Source organism: Chrysemys picta, chromosome 18 (genome assembly GCF_011386835.1).
Source record: "Chrysemys picta bellii isolate R12L10 chromosome 18, ASM1138683v2, whole genome shotgun sequence".
In the NCBI taxonomy this organism is placed as follows: domain Eukaryota; kingdom Metazoa; phylum Chordata; order Testudines; family Emydidae; genus Chrysemys; species Chrysemys picta.
The window spans coordinates 238703-253751 of NC_088808.1; the positions used below are offsets into that span (position 1 = coordinate 238703).

Here is a 15049-nt window from a genome sequence, read left to right on the forward strand (position 1 = left end):
TTTAATCGTGGTGTTAAACAATAATAAAATACCATTTAAATATTTTTGGATGTTTTCTACATTTTCAAATATATTGATTTCAATTACAACACAAAATAAAAGTGTACAGTGCTCACTTTAAATTTATTTTTGATTACAAGTATTTGCACTGTAAAAAACCAAAAGAAATAATATTTTTCAATTTACCTAATACAAGTACTGTAAGGCAATCTCTTTATCATGAAAGTTGAACTTACAAATGTAGAATTATCTACAAAAAGAACTGCATTCAAAAATAAAACACTGTAAAATTTTAGAGCCTGCAAGTCCACTCAGTCCTACTTCTTATTCAGCCAATCGCTAAGACAAACAAATTGTTTAAATATGCAGAAGATAATGCTGCCCGCTTCTTGTTTACAATGTCACCTGAAAGTGAGAACAGGTGTTCGCATGGCACTGTTATAGCCGGCAGTCGCAAGATATTTACGTGCTAGATGCACTAAAGATTCATATGTCCCTTCATGCTTCAAACACTATTCCAGCGGACATGCGTCCATGCTGATGACTGGTTCTGCTCAACAACAATCCAAAGAAGTGCAGACTGAGACATGTTCATTTTCATCATCTAAGTCAGATCCCACCAGCAGAAGGCTGATTTTCTTTTTTGGTGGTTCGGATTCTGTAGTTTCTGCATCGGAGTTTTGCTCTTTTAAGACTTCTGAAAACATGCTCCACACCTTGTCCCTCTCAGATTTTGGAAGACACTTCAGATTCTTAAATGTTGAGTCGGTGAGAAATCTCACATTGATACCTTTTCTGCGTTTTGTGAAATCTACAGTGAAAGTGTTAAAACGAACACGTGCTGGGTCATCATCTGGAACTGCTATAACATGAAATATATGGCAGAATGCGGGTAAAACAGAGCAGGGGACATACAATTCTTCTCCAAAGAGTTCAGTCACAAATTTAATTAACACATTTTTTTAACAAGCATCATCAGCATGGCAGCATGTCCTCTGGAGTGGAGGCCTAAGTATGAAGGGCAATACGATTGTTTAGCACAGGGGTCGGCAATTTTCGGCTCGCCGCCCCCATTGGCCCGGGACAGCGAACCGCGGCCAGTGGGGGCCGTGATCGGCCGAACCTGCCGCGTCAGCAGGTAAATAAAACTGGCCTGGCCCGCCAGGGTGCTTACCCTGGCGAGCCGCGTGCCGAACGTTGCCGACCCCTGGTTTAGCATATCTGGCACGTAAAGTAAATACCTTGCAATGTCAGCTACAAAAGTGCAATGCAAATGCCTGGTCTCACTTTCTAGTGACATTGTAAATAAGAAGAGGGCAGCGTTATCTCCCAGGGGAAGGAATAGCTAGTGGTTTGAGCATTGGCCTGCTAAACCCAGGGTTGTGAGTTCAATCTTTGAGGGGGCCACTTAGGGATCTGGGGCAAAAATCAGAACTTGGTCCTGCTAGTGAAGGCAGGAGGCTGGACTCAATGACCTTTTGGGGTCCCTTCCAGTTCTATGAGATAGGTATATCTCCATATATTATTATTATTATTATTTATCTGTAAATGTAAACAAACTTGTTTGTTTTAGCAATTGGCTGAACAAGAAGTAGGACTGAGTGGACTTGTATGGTCTGAAGTTTTACACAGTTTTGTTTTTGAATGCAGTTATGTAACAAAAAAAATCTACATTTGTAAGTTGCACTTTCACAACAAAGAGATTGCACTACAGTTCTTGTATGAGGTTAATTGAAAAATACCATTACTTTTGTTTATCATTTTTATAGTGCAAATATTTGTAATAAAAAATAATATACACATTGATTTCAATTACAAAACAGAATACAATGTATGTGAAACTGTAGAAAAGACATCCAAAATATTTAATAAATTTCAATTGGTATTCTATTGTTTAACAGTGCAATTAAAACTGTGATTAATCGCAATTAATATTTTGAGTTAATTGTGAGAGTTAACTGAGATTAATCGACAGCCCTAAAAGATTCCTTTTTCTAATCCAAGTTACCTATTGCTTTTGAACAGTTCCCCAGCATACCCCCCCCCAAATTCCCCCCCGCACACCTAAATTTAGCAGGGATGCAGCATTTCACAGGGCTTTCTGCCAAAAGGTGTCCCTCAGTTTCCAGATTTCTTTCACTTCAAACCCCTTCCACTTTAACAGGGTTTGAAGTTTATTTGTTTCTTCAGTAACTATAGATATTCAGAGTGGGGAAATCCCCAGTTGTCTCACTGTCTTTCCATTAACGTTAATGGCCCATCCTTGTGTCTTTCTGGGTTCTGTAATGGATTGTTACTTGGGAGGTGCCTCTCCCTGTCTGATCGCTCTGTCCTGCTGCAAGGTAGAGCCAAAGTTTTATGAACATCCCTCTCTATATATACAAGTACATACTGGTAATCCATAACAATAATCTGTACATCTCACAATGATTATTAAGTTTAGAACATTATGAGTTTTCAAAAAAGTCCTTACTTGACATGTTTTTATAGTACAATATCACTGTATATAGTTAATTGGATTCTTTGGGGTTCAAACACACTGTTGTCCCCTTGGGATATCTGGTCCCTGATTGTCAGAATCCCCAGTGTGTGTCGTGCAGCCGCCATCAAGTATTGTTGGGTAACATTTTCAAAGCGCCCAAGTGACAGGCTCCTGAGGGTAAGACTTCAAAAAGTGCTCATGTGCCTAACAACCTTAAACAATAGTCCCAGGAGCTCATTTTACTACTCTCTCTTCTCCCCCCACTCCCAAATGTCATTTGGAAGAGACTGTTTGGGCATCCAGGGTTAATCTACAGATCTGGGAGCCGTTCAACCCTTGGCCTCTCTATTGACAATGCCATGATTATCTGGCATTAATTGGAACTTGGGAGTTTCTATGCCAAGGACACAGAGTCGTAAGGAACTAGATTGAGATCTTCAATCCACTCCATGCCTTTAGTACAACAGCTACTTTTGTTCACAACCTGGGTCACATTTAAACTTCTAAACAACATCCCCTCCCTCCCCCCATGACTAATCACCACCTACAGGAGATTTTTAGGAAAAGATTTAGTTTTCCTAGTTTGCAGGAGAGTTAAAAATGCAGCCCTCTCCTTCCACTTGAGATCACTAGCTAGCTACAGATCTCTGGCAAAACCAAAATTTGTCCCACTCCACCCATGGAAAAATGGAGCAGTTCCTTGGTGCATCCATTGCCAGAAATGTCTGTGGCACTGGGAAGTTTGAATTTAGTCCCTTCTCTGCAGAAATCACTCTAGTGTATGCACGCCTGTCAGCCAAGTGCATGCCACAAAGTCTACTTTTAATTAAACCCAGATTGCATGACCCTAGTTTCAGGAGAAGACTAAGGCCAGACTAGCAAAGGCCCCAATCTCCAGAGGCACTCTCCTGCTCTCACCAGCTGACCTATAAAGCTCCCAGATCAGGAATGGATTCACTGATCTGTCCTTATTAAATGACATGGAAAAGGTCATGGAAAAAGACGGATGGAGAAAAAAAAGACAAAGTACAACAAGCAAATTGTTTCCATCCATTCATCTAGGAATGGGTGAGAGCCAGGATGACACTCTGGGAGCACTTCCCCATCATCCAGTGCATTTGACAGTATCAAAACCATTAAGATATTTTTGCCTTTATGGAGTCAAAAACCCATCCCTCAAAAAACTACCATCTTTATCAACTCACCAAGACAGCAGTTTTCTCCTTTGTGGGGATTGGGAGGGTGGGAAGGGAGACAAGAAAGATGACAAACAAAATCCTCTGGAGGTGATGATTCCTTTAAAGAGTATTTTAGGTGAACAAGACAGCTTGATCATTCTTACAGGTCACTTTTAGGGCTTGGCAAACACAGCACTGGATAGGAAACAATCAGGGACCAACAGAGTAGTTTGCTCCATGGTCTAAATGAAGATTATCCAGCACATAAAACACACCCTAACACCCCCACACAGCCTCCAAAGGAAGCCAGAGTCACAGCCAGAGAAGCTGTGCTGGGTACTTACTTTCCCAGAGCCAGTTTTCCCATCCACTGTCTCCAGGATACCCGTCTCCCCCAATACAGCAATCCTTAGATGGATCAAAGTTTTTAAAAGGGCAATTTCACATAATGCTGACAAGCAGAACCCAGATCCATTATCTCTACCCTGTGACTAATTATTAACTAGTGCTCAGATTTAACTAATACCTTTTCCTACTCTCAGCGCTTTTACTGCTGTCCTAGTCCTTTTGTTGCCAAACCCCCAGCCTATTCCAACTCAGGTCCATTTAGTCCCAGTAACCTCAGAGAGAGTGAGTCACTCTTGGCATATTTTGGGGGTGCGTGGATCATGGTAGGGGCTGGAGGCAGGAAGGATTCAGCACCTTTCCATCCTGAGTCAAATAATCTCTCCCCCAAAACACTGATGTTTTCAATTAACAAAGCCAAAGACTTTTGTACTCTGTAAGACACGTAGTTATAACTGGCCCGGAAACAGTTCCAAGGAGGCAGCCTGCTGCAAGTCTAGCTAGCCGCATGAGAGCAGAATGTACATGGACAATGAGGTGGGCTGGGTCACTGGAGTGAGGCTTCCCTTTCCCCATGAGGTGTCTATCACCTCTCTTACAGGTGCATACTATGTTTCCAGGAGCAGCACAGTTCATACTTTCTTCCTAGCTGGCAGAACAAGGACATAGAATCATAGAATATCAGGGTTGGAAGGGACCTCAGGAGGTATCTAGTCCAACCCCCTGCTCAAAGCAGGACCAATCCCCACTAAATCATCATTATACTGACATTATAGTTCAAGCTTTTAAAATACAATAGGGGGCCGAGGCAAAGCAGGGGTCTGACCTGTGGGGTGACCGGAGAGGAATGGTCACAACCTAGGGACTCCATTTTCCCCTCCATTTGTAGATGTAGTTGGCACTGAGGCAGGGAGCACAGAAGAGAGGGAGTAGGCAGCACATATGCAGCATGCTCCCATGCCCAAGTGCCCCTTTGTGCAGCATGGTCTCCCAGCAGGTTTCCAACTGGAAACCTTGTGGGACATAATGATGCTTCTTGCACTGTGAACTCCCCACCTGTGGGGAGTAGTGCTAGCACACAGCTGCAGAGGGACCCTGGCTGATGTGGGGGACTCTTAGAAAGCAGAGTGGAGGGGAAGACTATTCCTAGCTACTGTTGGGGATCCATGCAGTTGGATTCTACTTTCCACAACATCTGTGGAGTTCACATTCTGCAGCTCCTTCCTGCTGCCACAACCCCCTCTCCTTGGAAGGGAAGCTCCAGATTCTACTTGATGACAAGTTTTTGGCGTGGGATTTGCCACACCATGGGTTTCTTCCACAAGAGGGAGCATTGAGGCAAGATCTGGTTTTCACACACATGATACACTCATACACGATCCTCTCCTACCCCATCTATATTACAAGCCCTGGAATACAGTAGATTTCCAGCCATTATAAGAATTCACTTTAAGCTTTTGAAGATCAACAAGCTCCAGCTAGGCCAATGACAAAACTGATTCAATACTAACCTCTAGACTTGCAAGGGGAAAAACTGCCCCCAAAGCAAATATAAGATGCACAAACAAGATGGAAGGTGGGCTGAGAGATCTTTTAGTATCACTAGCTTGGGAAGCTCTGCATAACTGACTTATCAGTGCTGTGGGCACCTGAACACATGACAGAGACAGTAAGCCACACCCATATGATCACGTGTTTTTATAACGCTTTTATTGCCATGAGTTTAGGATAACAGCATAACTCACTCATGGCTCTCCCACTTGTGAGTACTGATGGCTTTTGCAAACAGCAGCTACAGACTTTATAGCTCCCTCACTTCCCCTTGTGTGGAATAAATGTGGAACAGAGGTGGCTCTGAACACTCGGTACAAACATGTCAAAGGGAATTTGAAGGGTATTTGCTTTGGATGTTTCACAAAGTCAGTCAAATCTCATTGGGTATGGAAAAAGGTGTGTTAACAGACTTCATTTGCAAATTTCTTGAAATTCTTCAGCTATTCTTCTCCATGCATCTGAAGAAGTGGGTTTTTTACCCATGAAAGCTTATGCCCAAATAAATCTGTTAGCCTTTAAGGTGCCACCGGACTCCTCGTTGTTTTTGTGGGTACAGACTAACACAGCTACCCCTCTGATACTCAGCTAGGCTGGTCTCTGTAAAGATGCCAAGGTCCAAGCAGCAATGCAGCTGCTGCCAGCTTGAGAACAGAGCACTTAGAGCAATTCCCTGCACACTGATACCCTATGGAGACATGGTGCTCCACTCCAAATCCCTTCAGAGCACGCTGCTCTCTGACCTTCCTAGCCAGAGACTGATGTAGGCTGGCAGCTGCAAGGGAGGTAAGGAGGGGTACTTGGAGGGGAAAAGTACTATGCTCTGGAACATAAATGCTCTTGTCCTGGGGACTGAGGTTCCAGCCCTGATCAATGGCAAGGGTGAGGTCTGCAGATGGAGCAGCTGACCTTCCAAAAGGGATCAAGCGTTAAGCTCACTATGCAATTACCATGATTAAAGCACACACCTAGAGATGCTTTATTGTCTGTACTATAACTGCAGAACAGTTCAAACTTCTGCTGCAGTCTCCTCACATAAAACATGCAGTCTCTTTGGAAACAAAACAGAACTCTGATCCCAAGTTCTGAATCATAGAAGATTAGGGTTGGAATAGACCTCAGGAAGTCACCTAGTTCAACCCTCTGCTCAAAGCAGGACCAACACCAACTAAATCATCTCAGCCAGGGCTCCGTCAAGCCGGGCCTTAAAAACCTCTAAGGATGGAGATTCCACCACCTCCCTAGGAAACCCATTCCAGTGCTTCACCACCCTCCTAGTGAAATAGTGTTTCCTAATATCCAACCTAGACCTACCCCACTGCAACTTGAGACTATTGCATCTTGTTCTGTCATCTGCCACCACTGAGAACAGCCTAGCTCCACCCTCTTGGAACCCCCCTTCAGGTAGTTGAAGGCTGCTATCAAATCCCCCATCACTCGTCTCTTCTGCAGACTAAACAAGTTCCCTCAGTCTTTCCTAATAAATCATGTGCCCCAGCCCCCTAGTCATTTTCACTGCCCTCTGCTGGACTCTCTTCAATTTGTCCTCATCCTTTCTGTAGTGGGGGCCCCCAAAACTGGATGCAGTACTCCAGATGTGGCCTCACCAGTGCAGAATAGAGGGGAATAATCACTTCCCTCGATCTGTGGCAATGCTCCTACTAATAAAGCACAATAGGCCGTTAGCCTTCTTGGCAACAAGGGCACACTGCTGACTCATATCCAGCTTCTCATCCACTGTAATCCCCAGGTCCTTTTCTGCAGAACTGCTGCTTAGCCAGTCAGTCCCCCGCCTGTAGCGGTGCATGGGATTCTTCCATCCTAAGTGCACGACTCTGCGCTTGTCCTTGGTGAACCTCATCAGATTTCTTTTGGCCCAATCCTCCAGTTTGTCTAGGTCCTATCCTATCCCTATCCCTTCCAGCGAATCTACCTCTCCCACCAGTTTAGTATAATTTGCGAAGTTGCTGAGGGTGCATTAATAAGATATTGAACACACAATCCCCAGCTGAGACATCAGGAGACAACTGACAAGATTTCCCCAGAATGCACTGATACAAGACAAAAAGAACAGGAGTACTTGTGGCACCTTAGAGACTAACAAATTTATTTCAGCATAAGCTTTCGTGGGCTACAGTTCACTTCTTCAGATGCATAGAGTGAAACACACAGACAGAAGATTGTAGATTGTATGTAGATTGTAATGGATTTTTTACCTTTAGTCCTTTTGGTATGATATCCATTTGTTTGCATTTGGAAAGGAAGATGATGTCTGTCTGTATCGATACGAGTTTTTTCATGAAGTTGATGGATTTCCACTCCATACGGCTAAATGCAGTGCCTTGCATAATGACAGATTTCAAAGTAACAGCCGTGTTAGTCTGTATCCGCAAAAAGAACAGGAGTACTGGATGTCTCAGCTGGGGATTGTGTGTGTGTCCTCTATTAACTGAGCCACCCCAGCTGCACAGTTAGTAGCCACAACTACTAGCAAAGTTTAAATGTTGTGTGGACAGAAACAGTGCTTAAAGCCAGCCAGGTGACTAGCTGATTGCAAACTCAGTTAAAAATTGCAGAGTAGAGAGGGCTAAAGAGGAATTGTACTAAGGAAGCTTCACAGTATTGTATAAACCTGACTGCATGTTTGTGTTTGGGATAACTATCTGTCCTTTACTGAAAGATATTAGCAAATATAGAGGAAACTCAGAGCCAGTGTTCCCATCAGGTAAATAGTCTCACTCCTACTTTGTTGGCAGTGAGCAGATGGCTGTTTGTCAGGAGTTCAAGCCAATGTGTAGTGATGATAAGGACTGTTGGTAGTGCTCTGTTCCGGTGACAGGGTGAGATGCCACTTTTTTATATTTGGTGAGCCCTCCCCTACTGCATATCAGAATAAGGGCGGGAATAGGATAGCGAGCTGCTGCACAGTACTTCCAGGGCTGGAGCAGCAAATCAGGGAGTTAATTGCACTTTATTATGCCAGTCTGATTTTCTTATTCTTTAATTCCTACTGAGCTTGCGATTACTGGGTCAGAAAGATTTTACGGTGAGACTTGTCTACTATAGCAGTATATTGATCTTCTTAAACCAGTAGTAAATTGTAACTTTTCTTTAGAGCGTGGTCTATGGGTATGTTTACGTTGCAATTAGGCATTCCTGGCTAGCCCATGCTGGCTGATTCAGGGCTCGGTTTAATGGGATGTTTAATTTAATCCTAGGGTAATTCTGTATCACTGTGCACATGCAGAATTTATGTTCCCTGCAGAATTCCCCTTCCCCTCCCGCCCCCCCCAAATAGATTCTACCAGCAAGATAGATTACACCTTTTGCCCACCAGGGGCTGCTGTGGTACCAGAACAGAGGGTTGACAGCCATGGATAGGGAGGTGGCAGTGATTGCATTCTTCACAGCACCCTGCCTGCATGGGATATGGGGGGATAGCGTGGAGCACATGGGGCTGCTGGGGAATCACACAGACTGGAGTTCAGAAGGGCTAGTGGAGGGTGGGACAGACTGGGGTGGGGGCACAGGAGCTAGTGGGGTGATAGTATTGAGCCAGGGACTGAATGGGAATGGTGGTGCAGGGTCGCATAGGGACAGGGGAAGGGGAGTGCAGGGATACACAGGGACAGGGGCAGATGTGTCTGACTGAATGGGAGAGGTTATAGATCAGCCAGGCTCTGCATGGGTGATGCTCTCCAACTCCCTAATAATCCCTTCTCTCCCCTCCAAAAAAACCTGTTCCATACTTCTCCCAGCCACACCCAACAATCCTCCAGGTTCACTCTCAGGCTGCTTCCGAGCAATTACTTCGCTCTCCCTCTGCTCCTCCATTACCCCTGACTCCCCCAAGCCTTCTCACTGCTTATGAGGAGGGGTGGGAAATACATTTATGTATTGTAGTTTACATGAATTATTATTCAAAGTTCTGTATTAATATGTGTAGGAAGGAATCTATTAAAAACATTTCTTGGATCTTATTTTTTGTCTGTTTTATTACAGACTTACTTGCTGTCAGGTATTTTGAAATAAATTACCATAATAATTGAAGTATCAGGGGGTAGCCGTGTTAGTCTGTATCTACAAAAACAACAAGGAGTCTGGTGGCACCTTAAAGACTAACAGATTTATTGCATCCGAAGAAGTGAGGTTTTAACTCACGAAAGCTTATGCCCAAATAAATCTGTTAGTCTTTAAGGTGCCACCAGACTACTTGTTGTTGTTGTCATAATAATTGAAATTGGTGTGATTATATTGTGTTGTTTTGATTAACAAAATATGCATAATTTTAAAATATCATGTGCAAAATTTTACATTTTTTGGTGCAGAATTGCCCCAGGAGTATTACTGTGTAGACATTCGGGCTCAGGCTGCAGCTTGAGCTCTGGGATCCTCCCTCCTCACTGTATCCTAGAGCCTGGGTTCCAGCCTGAGTCAGAATGTTTACATTGCAATCAAACAGCCCCATAGCCCGAGCCCCCAAGTCAGCTGGCACAGGCCAACTGTGGATTTTTAATTACAGTGTAGCTATATCCTTACCGTGTAGATATACTCTGTACCAAGGGACTGTTTATGGTGACTTCTGGGTTCTGTACCTATCTTGGCAATATCTCCTAAAAGCTGGATTTTATGCAGTTTTTGTAGGAATATTCTTAATAAAAATTTGGTAAGAACCTACAACGTGTTTTGTGTTCCTGCAGTGGAGTCTAGAAGACTGTTCTCTTGCAGTGTGAGCTAGAGTGACATCATTCTCCCACTACGAGAAAGGGACCAAGTGACCTTCTCTGTTGGATTATATGAACTGGAAGCATAAACTCACTAAACATTAAATCTCACCAAATGAAGGTCAATCCATCCTCATCATCATATCCACTCATTATACTCCACTCCCGAACATAGCCACTTTATGAACTTCATACCTTCATATCTCAATGTCTGTACTTTGACCCATCAACCTTTTACCCGCAATCGGGGATATTGCAGATTATGTATTCCTTATGACACCTGATCTTAAACCAAACTTTGCACCCTCGATAATCTGTATGTTATTCCCTGATAACCAGAAACTTCTATGCTCAAACTCTGTTTACTATTTTTTTTTAACATCATCTTAATAAAATTTTTAAATACTCTGAACCAAGGGACTGTTTATGGTGACTTCTGGGTTCTGTACCTATCTTGGCAATATCTCCTAAAAGCTGTTTTTGTAGGAATATTCTTAACAAAAATTTGGTAAGAACCTACAACATGTTTTGTGATCCTGCAGTGGAGTCTAGAAGACTGTTCTCTCGCAGTGTGAAAAGTCTATTAATATAACTTTGAGTTCCAGATTTAGTTTGTTCTCATTGCAAGAAAAATTAGTGCAGTCTGCAAATTAGGCTAGGACACAGTGAATTCAGATGTGAGAGGAGGAATGCCAGAAATTGGAGGGGATGATTTAGATGCTTTTAAGGTGAGAAGAAGGAATCCAAAGATAGCATAAGGAAAGGTGGGAACAAATGTCTAGACAGTAACATTTAAAATATAAGCATTAGAGAAACTGAGAAATGTTTCTCGAACTTTAAGTTCTTGCAGGAATGTGAAGGGTAACAAGAAAGGTTTCTAGAGGTGTGTTAGTAACAAGAAGGTCAGGGAAAGTGTGGGACCCTTACTGAATGGGGGAGGCAACCTAGTGACAGATGATGTGGAAAAAGCTGAAGTACTCAGTGCTTTTTTTGCCTTGGTCTTCACAGACTGCTGCACTGGGCAGCACAGAATGGGGAGGGGGTGAGGAGCCCTCAATGGTGAAAGAACAGGTTAAGGACTATTTAGAAAAGCTGGACATGCACAAGTCTAAGGGTCCAGATCTAATGCCTCTGAGGCTGCTGAGGGAATTGGTTGATGTGATCGCAGAGCTATTAGCCATTATCTTTGAAAACTCGTGGTGACTGGACGATTGGAAAAAGGCAAATATGGTGCCCATCATTAAAAAAGGGAAGAAGGAGAACCTGGGGAACTACGGACCGGTCAGCCTCACCTCAGTCCCTGGCAAAATCATGGAGCAGGTCCTCAAGGAATCCATTTTGAAGCGCTTGGAGGAGAGGAAGGTGATCAGGAATAGTCAACATGGATTCACCAAGGGCAAGTCATGCCTGACCAACCTGCTTGCCTTCTATGATGAGATAACTAGCTCTGTGGATATGGGGAAAGCAGTGGACGTGTTATTCCTTGACTTTAGCAAAGCTTTTGTTACGGTCTCCCACAGTATTCTTGCAGCAAGTTAAAGAAGTATGGATTGGATGAATGGACTATAAGGTGGATAGAAAGCTGGCTAGATTGTCAGGCTCAATGGGTAGTGATCAACAGCTCAATGTCTAGTTGGCAGCCGGTATCAAGCGGAGTGCCCCAGGGGTTGGTCATGGGGCCGGTTTTGTTCAATATCTTATTAATGCACCCTCAGCAACTTCGCAAATTATACTAAACTGGTGGGAGAGGTAGATTCGCTGGAGGGATAGGGATAGGGATAGGATAGGACCTAGACAAACTGGAGGATTGGGCCAAAAGAAATCTGATGAGGTTCACCAAGGACAAGCGCAGAGTCGTGCACTTAGGATGGAAGAATCCCATGCACCGCTACAGGCGGGGGACTGACTGGCTAAGCAGCAGTTCTGCAGAAAAGGACCCGGGGATTACAGTGGATGAGAAGCTGGATATGAGTCAGCAGTGTGCCCTTGTTGCCAAGAAGGCTAACGGCCTATTGTGCTTTATTAGTAGGAGCATTGCCACAGATCGAGGGAAGTGATTATTCCCTTCTATTCAGCACTGGTGAGGCCACATCTGGAGTATTGCATCCAGTTTTGGGGGCCCCCACTACAGAAAGGATGAGGACAAATTGAAGAGAGTCCAGCAGAGGGCAGTGAAAATGACTAGGGGGCTGGGGCACATGATTTATTAGGAGAGACTGAGGGAACTGGGTTTGTTTAGTCTGCAGAAGAGACGGGTGATAGGGGATTTGATAGCAGCCTTCAACTACCTGAAGGGGGGTTCCAAGAGGATGGAGCTAGGTTGTTCTCAGTGGTGGCAGATGACAGAACAAGAAGCAATAGTCTCAAGTTGCAGTGGGGTAGGTCTAGGTTGGATATTAGGAAACACTATTTCACTAGGAGGGTGGTGAAACACTGGAATGGGTTTCCTAGGGAGTGTTAAAGATCTTTAACAGAGATCTGCATTAGATAGATGTTAAAGAACAAGTTTACAAGTTTCTTCCCCTCTCAAGTGTTCCAGTTTCACTTGTTTGGTAACTAGTGAAGCTATATGTCAGTTTTCCAAGTGTCCATAGAGTCTACTAGTAAGAACAGGCTTAAGTCAGCGCTAAGGAAGGATTCTAAGGGAATTCCTTTCAATAATCAGAACTGTCTTGCAGATACCTTTTATTATTGTAAGTCTGCGCACTGGCCTGGGGAAACATTTCTATTTTCTAGCCCACTTAACAAGTTTCTCTAGCCACAAACCTGACAGGAGAAACATTTCATGAGCTTCCAATAAGCAGCAAAACCATGTGGCCCTCACAAATAGCTGAACTCCAAAGGAGACTAAAATATAATCAGGAGGCTACAATAGTCAGTGGTTTTATTGTCCTTAATCTTCCTATTTTACTCCTGGGGGGATTCTGCGCCTCTGTCCCCTGCAGAATTTATTTTTCACCACAGAAAATACGTTCTGCCAGAGAGGTGCTGCACTTATTCATTTCACCCACCAGGGGTGCTGTGGCCCCAGAACAGAGAGCAGCCACTCCCAGGCGGGAGCAGATAGGGAGAAGAAGCTGCATTCCTCAAAGCACCCTGCCAATGAGTGCAGGTGAGGAGGCATAGAATATGGGAGAGGGGGGGAGATGGACAGCATGTGGCACATGGGGTGGCTGGGGAGGGTCACAGACTGGGGTTCAGAAAAGCTAGTGGAGGGGGACAGACTGGGACAGGGACTGAATGGGAGTGGGCGTGCAGGGCCAGATGGGGATGGAAGGTGCAGGGACACATGGGGAGGGATGTCTGATTGAGGGTGCAGGGACACATGGGGATGGGGTGTAGGGACATGAGAACGGGGGGCAGGGCAGTAGCAGAGTGGGAGTGCAGGGACACATGGGGACAGGACCAGACGTGCCTGACTGAATGGGAAAGGCTGTGTCAGACAGGGTCTGCATGGGGGATGCTTCCAAATAATCCCCTCCTCCCCGCCCCTCCCCAGAAGTTCCATGCTTCTCCCACCCACACCCAACAACCCTCCAGTTTCACTTCCAGGTTTTTTCCCAGCAATTACTTCCCTCTCCCTCAGCTCCTCTGTTAGCCCTGACTCCCCCAAGTCTTTGCACTGCTTCTAAAGGGGGTAGAAAATACATTTCTGTGTTGTAGTTTAAACTCAAAGTTCTGTGTTAATATACCTAGGAAGGAACCTATTTGTCAATAAACATTTCCTGAATCTTTTTTGTTGTCTGTATTGTTACAGACATTCTTGCTGACAGGTATTTTGAAATAAATTTCCAAAATAACTGAAACTAGCATGCTTATATTGTGGTATTTTGATTAATAAAATATGCAGAATTTTAAAAATATTGTGCACAGAATTCTTAATTTTTTGGCACAGAATTCCCCCAGGAGTACTATTTGTTGGAGCAAGGGGAAGAGAGATATCTGCTTGTTCCGAACATCTGTGTGTTCATCACATGAAATATCATTTTATCCTATGTTTGCGCAGAAAGGTGGTAACAGCCAGCTATGTGAAATACACAGATATGGAGGCAGTGAACATTTAGAGGTAGAGTTTGCACATCAACTCCAGTGTCCCCTTAGTATTTTTCTATTAAATTAATTTTTAAAGTCTAATTTAAACCTCAGCAAAATGCGGTGGGCAGGACATGTTGCCCAACTCAGTGTCAACAGATGGACTGCAGCTATATCTGAGTGGTATCCGCGAGAACTGAAACGGCCACGACAAACATGGCGAAGGATGGCCAGAACGAGAGAAGATTGGAAGACGTATTGTGATCGGCTCAGTCTTAACTGATGAAGGACCGACAGTCTACGCAGTCTATGCAATTTAAACCTCATAAAGAGTTTCAGAAGATAATTCACCACAAACAGGATTACAGGCATGCTAATATGGTTTTAAAGATACATACACAGTTTTGAATGAAAAAATAATTATAATGTCTTGCTCAGTTGCCTCTGGGGCCCAAAGTAAATTAAAATCAAATTGTTTCAAAGTGAATGTAACGAATGCTTCTGAATAGACTTTAATCCATCTCAAGCTGCCAAGTTATAGTGCTCCCATAAAGTTCACTGTTTGGGGATTATTCATGTTAGAGAAAGCATGGTTATACCATGGGACTGCAGCACGAACCTGAATGTGTCGCTTATCCCCTTTTTACAGATAGGCTAATACTTGTGTGTGCTGACTTTCAAAGTTTATGAAGTGTTTTAATCCTCAAATGAAAGGTGTCCTAGGAGGACATGCTTTA

The 15049-nt window shown here is 43.9% G+C and overlaps 1 protein-coding gene across 5 annotated transcripts in view; it reads right to left on the reverse strand.

Annotated features, from left to right (window-relative positions):
* Window positions 1-15049, reverse strand: part of SLC31A1 (solute carrier family 31 member 1) — a 71955-nt gene that overhangs the window by 38032 nt on the left and 18874 nt on the right. Inside the window, exon 1 of one of the 5 annotated variants that reach the window (XM_024110377.3) lies at window positions 4005-4153. The exons of 2 other annotated variants lie outside the window; for them this stretch is intronic. The gene's annotated coding sequence lies outside the window, so the exon portion shown is untranslated. Of the gene's footprint in view, window positions 1-3687; window positions 4154-15049 lie in introns of those variants that run through there. 2 more of the 5 variants (XM_065572466.1, XM_065572465.1) reach the window with 2 other exon arrangements.